Source organism: Leptodactylus fuscus, chromosome 3, assembly GCF_031893055.1.
Source record: "Leptodactylus fuscus isolate aLepFus1 chromosome 3, aLepFus1.hap2, whole genome shotgun sequence".
In the NCBI taxonomy this organism is placed as follows: Eukaryota; Metazoa; Chordata; class Amphibia; order Anura; family Leptodactylidae; genus Leptodactylus; species Leptodactylus fuscus.
In genome coordinates, this window is record NC_134267.1 from 10,433,972 (window position 1) to 10,443,795 (window position 9,824).

At 39.9% G+C, this 9,824-nt stretch overlaps 1 protein-coding gene across 1 annotated transcript in view; it reads right to left on the reverse strand.

Annotated features, from left to right (window-relative positions):
- The window catches only part of PPM1B (protein phosphatase, Mg2+/Mn2+ dependent 1B), a 60,422-nt gene extending 51,031 nt beyond the window's left edge, over window positions 1–9,391 (reverse strand). The window contains exon 1 of the mRNA XM_075267041.1: window positions 9,322–9,391. The gene's annotated coding sequence lies outside the window, so the exon portion shown is untranslated. The remainder of the gene's footprint in view (window positions 1–9,321) is intronic.
- Between the last annotated feature and the right edge of the window lie 433 nt (window positions 9,392–9,824).

The window sequence follows — 9,824 nt, forward strand, 5'->3', positions numbered from 1 at the left end:
TCGCTTCCTGTAGCTTTTAATCAGTTCCTGGATCCTGGATGAAGGTATTTTGGACCATTTCTTTCTACAAAACAATTCAAGTTCAGTTAAGTTTGATGGTCGCCGAACATGGACAGCCCGCTCTCAAATGATCTGAAAACAAAGATTGTTCAACATAGTTGTTCAGGGGAAGGAGACAAAAAGTTGTCTCAGAGATTTAACCTGTCAGTTTCCACTGTGAGGAACATAGTAAGGAAATGGAAGACCACAGGGACAGTTCTTGTTAAGCCCAGAAGTGGCAGGCCAAGAAAAATATCAGAAAGGCAGAGAAGAAGAATGGTGAGAACAGTCAAGGACAATCCACAGACCACCTCCAAAGAGCTGCAGCATCATCTTGCTGCAGATGGTGTCACTGTGCATCGGTCAACAATACAGCGCACTTTGCATAAGGAGAAGCTGTATGGGAGAGTGATGAGAAAGAAGCCGTTTCTGCACGTACGTCACAAATAGAGTTGCCTGAGGTATGAAAAAGCACATTTGGACAAGCCAGCTTCATTTTGGAAACAAAGATTGAGTTGTTTGGTTATAAAAAAAAGGCGTTATGCATGGCGTCCAAAAAGAAACAGCATTCCAAGAAAAACACATGCTACCCACTGTAAAATTTGGTGGAGGTTCCATCATGCTTTGGGGCTGTGTGGCCAATGCCGGCACCGGGAATCTTGTTAAAGTTGAGGGTCGCATGGATTCCACTCAGTATCAGCAGATTCTTGAGAATAATGTTCAAAAATCAGTGACGAAGTTGAAGTTACGCTGGGGATGGATATTTCAGCAAGACAATGATCCAAAACACCGCTCCAAATCCTCAGGCATTCATGCAGAGGAACAATTACAATGTTCTGGAATGGCCATCCCAGTCCCCAGACCTGAATATCATTGAACATCTGTGGGATGATTTGAAGCGGGCTGTCCATGCTCGGCGACCATCTAACTTAACTGAACTTGAATTGTTTGTCCAAAATACCTTTATCCAGGATCCAGGAACTGATTAAAAGCTACAGGAAGCGACTAGAGGCTGTTATCTTTGCAAAAGGAGGATCTACTAAATATTAATGTCACTTTTCTGTTGAGGTGCCCATACTTTTGCACCGGTCAAATTTTGGTTTAATGCATATTGCACATTTTCTGTTAGTACAATAAACCTCATTTCAATCCTGAAATATTACTGTGTCCATCAGTTATTAGATATATCAAACTGAAATGGCTGTTATAAACACCAAAATATTTAGAACTAAAAATGATTAAGATTAATAGGGGTGCCCAAACTTTTTCATAGGACTGTAGATAGATAGATAGATAGGAGATAGATAGATAGATAGATAGATAGATAGATGATAGATAGATAGATAGGAGATAGATAGATAGATAGATAGATAGATAGATAGATAGGAGATAGAGAGATAGATAGATAGATAGATAGATAGGAGATAGATAGATAGATAGGAGATAGATAGATAGATAGATAGATAGATAGATAGATAGATAGGAGATAGATAGATAGATAGATAGATAGATAGATAGATAGGAGATAGATAGATAGATAGAAGATAGATAGATAGGAGATAGATAGATAGATAGACAGACAGACAGACAGACAGATAGATAGATAGATAGATAGATAGATAGATAGATAGGAGATACATAGATAGATGATAGATAGATAGATAGATAGATAGATAGATAGATAGATGTTTCTTTGTAGTATGTTTCTAGTTGATCTTGTTACATAAGTCCACATTTCTTATTCATTTTATAACACTCAAAGTTCATTGGGCTCGGCCCCAGCAGGTAGTTTATTAGTTTATTACAGGATTCATGACCGAGGTCAGTAGATAATGGATTGGAAAATCTAGTGAACACAGAAGTATCCAGATGTAGTTTGTCATTGTTCTATCAGTTGTGTAAGGTTTGATTCACTGCCAGTATATAAATGTATACATGGAGGTGTCCTTAGACTTGAATAGGCACTGCACGCCTTGGGGATGTCCTGTGATCATACATATGGCAGTATCCGGTGGGATATTGAAGCCTTCAGTATAATTCACGTGTAACAGATGTCACTGTACTGACTGTATATAGAAACACTGTATCTAGTTGTATATGTCGGACTCTGCGAGTGTTACTAACTAGTGCAAAGCAAAAAAAGCATAAAAGCCTCAAACCTGTACAACATAAGACACAATATCAAAATGTAATTTATACAATAGCTTATTGTTTCCCTTTAAAATCTGACTTTGGCTAAAACTGCATCGAAATCTGCACGTGTGAATAGAGCTGGAATAACCCCGGATTGGTAACTGTCAACAGGTTTATTTTGCGCTAGTTGATGGTGACCAAGAAAGGAAGGTATGAGCAGAAACTCATCCGAGGACCCGCTAACGCCGCTAGACCTCTATTTAGAGATCAATGAATCATATCATTCACTTTGGTCCAGAAAGACCAAATATATCTTCTCTTCAATAATCATGGCTGTTCTTAAGTTTGGCAGGAAGTCAAAACTTCATCTCCAGGTTTTCTCAACTTACAGAGTGTTTACTGCCATGGATACACGGGCTTGTACATGGTGCACTTACATTCTGGGTAACCTCTTGCTCAGGGCTCATTCACACCAGCGTCTTACTGATCCATACTGTGCAAATACGGAACATGGCGTCCATAGCTTGCGGTATCTTCCATCTCCTCTATTGGTTGTGGCATCAACACATGGAGGGGTGACCTAGGGGAAGGGTCCACAGGTTGGGATCACAGTATGGTGGAATAATTTGGTCATGGTATGGCCATGATATCCACTTACATTATGGCGATAGTGTCAGGCTATGGCGGTATGATTTGGTGGTTATCTGGTCACTGTAGTGGGGTGTTATCCACCATGCAGGGTATGATGGTGTTACTTGGTCATGGTATAGTTGTGCCGTCCACTCACATTATGACGCTACTATTAAGGCACAATAATCCAGTTTTATTTGGTTATGTTACGGTATAGTAGTGTTATCCAGTCAGTGTATGGTGATAGCATCCATTTACGGTATAGTGGTGTTATCCTCGCATGTTATGGGAATGTTCTCTAGTCATTGGACTTTCTGCTTCCATTATATCTATAGGGAAACCACTGGCCATTCTACAGGATAATTGACCTGCTACGATTTAAAAAACCACAACAGTTTTGGAAATCGCAGCGTCTTCTGTTCGTATTGTTCTACAAGGTGTGGATGGGATTCGCCAGAATACATCCACCTTACAGTGACTGTAAAACACCCCGTTATAGATCCATGGCACGTCATGCGGCTCCAGCCTAAATATTTCAAGTCACCAAAAAACATCTAAATGACTATAAAATAATAAATGTAATAACTTTAATGGCTCAGGCAGTGCATTGGTGTCTTCACAACCCCCTGAGCCAGGCCATAGGCAACTCAAGCATGTCGAAATGCCAAAAGAGGCCCAATGGCAGAGCCGACTGCGCATGCGCAGAAGTTTGACCCCAGTGCCAGAAGAAGACGCAGGGACAGGCTGTTCCAGAAGAAGATGGAGGCGGTGCTGGAGAGTTCTCTTGCAGCATTGGGGACGCCCCCAGTGCTGTTTGAGCGTTGAGGACCGCCCCCAGTGCTGCGAGAGAACTCATTTGCATACTAACAAAAACCAGATTATATATCGGAGGGTGGCGCGGAGAAGACATCTAAAGGTAGGAGAAGAATAGACTTCTTAAGGCTTTTCTTAGGTGTTAGAAAAAAAAACACAATTTAATGATAGGATCCCTTTAAGCCTGTCTCATGTCTCACCCCTTTGCCCTTGATCTTCAGCCAAAGATGGAGCAGATCAGCAAGAACCTTAGAGTGGGGGAGATTTATCAAAATTGGCACAAATTAAAAAACGTTTCCAATATGTCTTCCTATCATGTCTCTCACTTATACTATTGTTGGAGAATTGTCCAAAAATTATTCCTACAAATCTGCACCATAAAGGGGGTTTTCATTGCTTTGTAGGGCTTAAAAGGAAAGTGGCGCTATTTTTTAAATTTATTTATGAAACCCAGATTTTTTTCAATTCTATTTTTTAGACATGGATATGGGGGTGGCCATCTTGTCTGAGTCTCACTTGGGCTCTGTTAACGGCATTTACTGATATGCTTTACAGCACAGTCATGGCCATGGGCAGCAATAGTCTTCAGCCGGCTCATTGAGGTCTATATGAGTGGTTTTTTACTAGGGAGGGCGATAATAAATATTCTCTTTAAGGCTGAGTGCACATGGGGTTTTTTAGTCCAGAAATTAAGGCAAAGGCCGCCTCAGTTTCTGGACCAAAAAATGGATAGCCGCGACTGGATGCCGGTGCAGTGCCCAATGAATGGGCCTAGTCGGGAGGAAGGAGTGTCTTCAGGCGGATGTCGGGAGCCGGAAAAAGACCTGACCGGCTCCCATTGTTTTCAATGGCAGCCATCTTTTTGATCAGGATTTTGAGGCGAATACGGCCTCAAAATCCTGACCAGAATACCCCATTAGACAGGTAGATTTTTTTTTTTACAAATGGCTACGAATAGTTTAAAACAATAACCCAAAACTCACCGATTCCCTGCCACTCCAGTTCTGAGGCTGCCCGGGTCCCTTGCTGGTCTCCCCTTATGGTTCCCTCCCAACTCAAAGGAAATATGAGCTCGACCAATCACTGGCTGCGGCTGCCTGACTCCTTCAGTGATTGGCTGGGTTGCATTTCCTGTGTGTGAAGAGGGACCAGGAAGTCGAGATCTTCAGGGAAATCGGGAAGAGTCAGAGTGCTAATCGGCGGGGTGAATTCTGAATTTTTTTATTTACTTTTTTTGTTTTTTTAACTCATTCTCAGCCTTTTCGAATAGAAACCCTTTCCTCTAACTCGATTGACCAAATATTCCCTAGAAGGGTTTTCTCAGTTAATACTGTCTACTTTACACAGAACTTCAGAAGAAATATTTTTTTTTGTTGAAAATATTTTGTTTTCTTTTGAAAAAGTACCAAAAAAATTCTGTCACAGCAAAGAACACAATAGAACTAATATTGTATAAAGTGTTAACATCACAGAATACAGTAATGGGAAGAGAACAACAATGACAATAATAAAAATCAGGACAATTGGCAGATCCTTATTTGGCGTTGCGATGAATCTCCAAGGACAATAAATCACAGTAACTGGCAGCTCTTTTCAGCAATATCGCTCATTGTACTGCATTGTATTGGATTGAAAATATTTCAATTTCTGTCATACTGGAATCACTAATAATGCAAATGGTATTTTATGTATCCCTCGTAACAATGGAGAACCTGTCTGAGAGTAACAGAGAGTTATATAATCATTGAATCATACGTCTCGCGGCAAAAGACAATGTGGACTTTTACATAACTTGTCTGCTAAATCTTTCTTTGTCTTCTTTAGGATTGATTTGTATCTATAGTTTGGAAACTTTCCCAGGGCAAAAAAATGATCCGATGGATCGATATTGGTGCAAAGAGAGACATAGACGAATGGATACGCAGTTGCAAACACGGATACACGCATGCACTAAATATAGACATGTACAAACACAAGGACATTGTATTCAATGCCAAAACCAAAGTTCTATTGTGGGTTTTATACGTCGTTTTCCCCGTTATCGTGACCATATACAGTAGGGGCCTGTACACATGTCAAAATCTATCCTGATTGAGGTGGATTGCGCAGAAGATTCCACCCTGAGGCTATAATGGGAGGCAGAGATCGGAGCAGGGTGCTGAAACAGGAAGCGTCCTGCGCCATCTTTCTGTGGATTGTTTGGTTGAACAGTCCGCACCGGGAGATTCACATTGACACTATGATTTGGCCCGTGTATCTGCATATCCTTTTGCAACTGTTCTATATTATTAAATAGATCTGCTAAACGGATGTAAAAAAAAAGAACCTGATGAGAAGAGACGCTAAGACTGGAGTACAGAATGCCAGTATTATTAAATGTCCCCAATAAGCTACATCCATAATCTAGAGCAAAGGTTATAAGATCCATCTGCATTTATCTGCATTGCACGTACGTTTACACACAAACACACACACACAAACACACATTCACGTACACACATAGATACTAAAACATGTACATTCATACATATATATATATGCACATGTACTGTATACATGCACACTTGCACAAACACACATGCATAGAGATATTTATCTGTATTGCACATATGTATGCCAACACACACATATGCACACATATTTATACACAACATACACATATATACACACAGGCATACACACACATACTGTACATACACAATGATTCTGTACATATACAGCAATGATAAGCTAGACAAACGTCGGCTTTAGAATCCATCATCAATACAAATTGATACAATTGAGATACAATTGTAATAATTTCCTGGAGCGAAAATTATTAAACAGATCTCCCAATACACATACATATATACATACTAGCTGGTACCCGCGACTTCGTCTGCGGTGATTGTAGCAGTGGGTATATACAGGCGCGGGTAAGGTTTTCGTACTGTGTATATGGTATGGGATATGAAATGTAAGTTTGTATCTTGTTTGTGCTGTAATTCAGAGAATACGTGAGACTTTTGTGTTGCAGTTACTTTGTATTTGAGCTGCTATATATACGGTGTTGTGAGAAACTTTACATAGTGACTTTGGGACAGAAGTATTTGAAGTTAACCCTTTCCCGCCGATGGCATTTTTTGATTTTCGTTTTTGACTCCCCTCCTTCTAAACCCCATAACTTTTTTATTTCTCCGCTCCCAGAGCCATATGAGGTCTTAATTTTTCCTGGGACAAATTTTTCTTCATGATGCCACCATTATTTATTCTATATAATGTACTGGGAAGCAGGGAAAAAATTCAGAATGGGATGGATTTGAAGAAAAAATGCATTTCTGCGACTTTCTTACGGGCTTTGGTTTTACGGCGTTCACTGTGCAACCAAAATGACATGTCCCCTGTATTCTGTGTTTCGTTACGATTCCGGGGATACCAAATTTATATGGTTTTATTTACATTTTGACCCCTTAATAAAAATCCCAAACTGTGTTAAAAAATTATTTTTTGAAAAGTCGCCATATTCTGACAGCCGTAACTTTTTTATACGTCCGTGTACGGGGATGTATACGGCGTCTTTTTTTGCGGGACCGGGTGTACTTTGTAGTTCTACCATTTTCGGGAAATGTTATTGCTTTGATCACTTTTTATTCAATTTTTTATCAGAATCAAAACAGTGAAAAAATGGCGGTTTGGCACTTTTGACCATTTTTCCCACTACGGCGTTTACCGAACAGGAAAAATATTTGTATAACTTTGTAGAGCGGGCGATTTAGGACGCGCGGATACCTAACAGGTATGTATTTCACAGTTTTTAACTACTTTTATATGTGTTCTAGGGAAAGGGGGGTGATTTGAATTTTTAATCCTTTTTATTTATTTTTTTTATATTTTTTTTACTTTTTTTAAACTTTTTTTTTGCATTTATTAGACCGCCTAGGGGTATTGACATGGGTGGGCGGTGTCGCGGATTGTCAGAGTGGTGGGGGTCGGCAAACATGGCTGCTCCGGAGCGTTAAAGAGCGCCTCCTAGAGAATCGTTAGGCTGCATTCACACGGAGTAAACGCTGGCGTTTTTTGTGTGTTTTTTGCACATAGCGCCGCGTTTACGCCGCGTAGCGTCGCGTTAACGCCGCGTATACGCCGCGTTAACGCCGGGCAACGCCACCGCTAAATAGCGCGGCGTTAACGCAGCGTATACGCGGCGTTAACGCGACGCTACGCGGCGTAAACGCGGCGCTATGTGCAAAAAACACACAAAAAACGCCAGCGTTTACTCCGTGTGAATGCAGCCTTAAGGTGAGGGGCTAAGTGGTAAAGTCTATGTATATGTGATTGTGTGGGGTTAGGGGCAAGGCTGCAGAGGGCAATATGAATTTTGTGGCTTGCTATGGTCCAAAGTGTGTGAGATTGCAGAGATGGTGGTGTGAGTTTGGGTTTTGTGGGGGTCCTGGCACAAACGTATGTGTGCTATTGTGACGAAAAGTAGCCTATTATTTAATCGAGTGTAGGGACTATGTTTGTGGAAAATTTCAGCCAAATCGGTGGAGCGGTTTTTGCGTGATTGACCGCCAAACATCCGAACATCCAAAGGGTCCTGGGAAAAACGTATGTGAGCTATTGTGACGAAAAGTAGCCTATTGCGCAATCGAGTGTAGGGACTATGTGGAAAATTTCAGCCAAATCGGGGTCCAAAGTGTGTGAGATTGCAGAGATGGTGATGTGAGTTTGGGGTTTGTGGGGGTCCTGGGAAAAACGTATGTGCGCTATTGTGACAAAAAGTAGCCTATTGTTTAATCGGGTGTATTAACTATGTTTGTGGAAAATTTCAGCCAAATCGGTGGAGCGGTTTTTCCGTGATTGAGGAACAAACATCCGAACATCCAAACTCACAAACCCACAAACCCACAAACTCACAAACTCACAAACTTTCACATTTATAATATTAATAGGATATACCAGTACATACACACCAATACTCACACATGTACACATATACCAGTACATGCACAGAAATACACACGCATGTACACATATACCGATACATACACAAAAATATACTCATATATACATATATACTGGTACATACACACCAATACTCACACATGTACACATATACCGATACATACACAAAAATATACTCATATATACATATATACCAGTACATACACGCCAATACTCACACATGTACACATATACTAGTACATGCACAGAAATACACACACATATACATAGATACCAGTACACACACACAAATACTCACATGCACATATACCGATACATAAACAAAAATATACACACATATACATAGATACCAGTACATACATAAAAATATACACATATATACCAGTACATACACACCAATACTCACACATGTACACATATACCGATACATACACAAAAATACACACACATATACATAGATACCAGTACACACACACAAATACTCACACATATACATTTGTACTGGTACGTACAAAAAAGTACACACACACATATATATATATATATATATATATATATATATATATCAGTACATACACACCAATACTCACATATGTACACAAAAATACACACATATACACATGTACAAGTACATACACAAATACACATATCCGCAATGACTCTGCACTCACGGCAGTATCTTCTTTCTTTAATGTTTGACCCTTTAACCTTTGTCAATATTTTTTTTATCATTCAATAAAAATAAGTATTTAGAAAACAAACCTGGTGTAGAGAGCGGCGGAGAGACATCAACATGTGTACGGTCCTGTGAGGGTCACTGGAATTGTGCGGACAACACTCGCCATTGAAATATGATGAGGACTGCATGGAATGTGGACGGAGAATTTCATCACTAAAATTAGTCCGGTAGCATATCTAAAGGCACATGGACTGAAATAATAGGGAGGGAAAACTTGGAAATATACGTCTCTAATTTGATATATACACATGTAGCAATGTTTAACTTGACTTTCTTCAATGTGATAACTTTCTGCGCCGTCATACCATATCTCATAAGACTACGAAAGCCATCGGAAACTCATTGAAAGAGTCAAGTTAACACTTTGTGCCACTATGTTGCTAATACCTTATGGGTCATGTTAATCTTTGCTACATCTGTAAATGAAGGCTAATTGATCGTATGGAATGGACTTGGCAGAGGAAAGTAGAGATGGCTGAATCGATTTGACCAGAATATTACAAATTGTTCAGTTTTTTTTTACAAA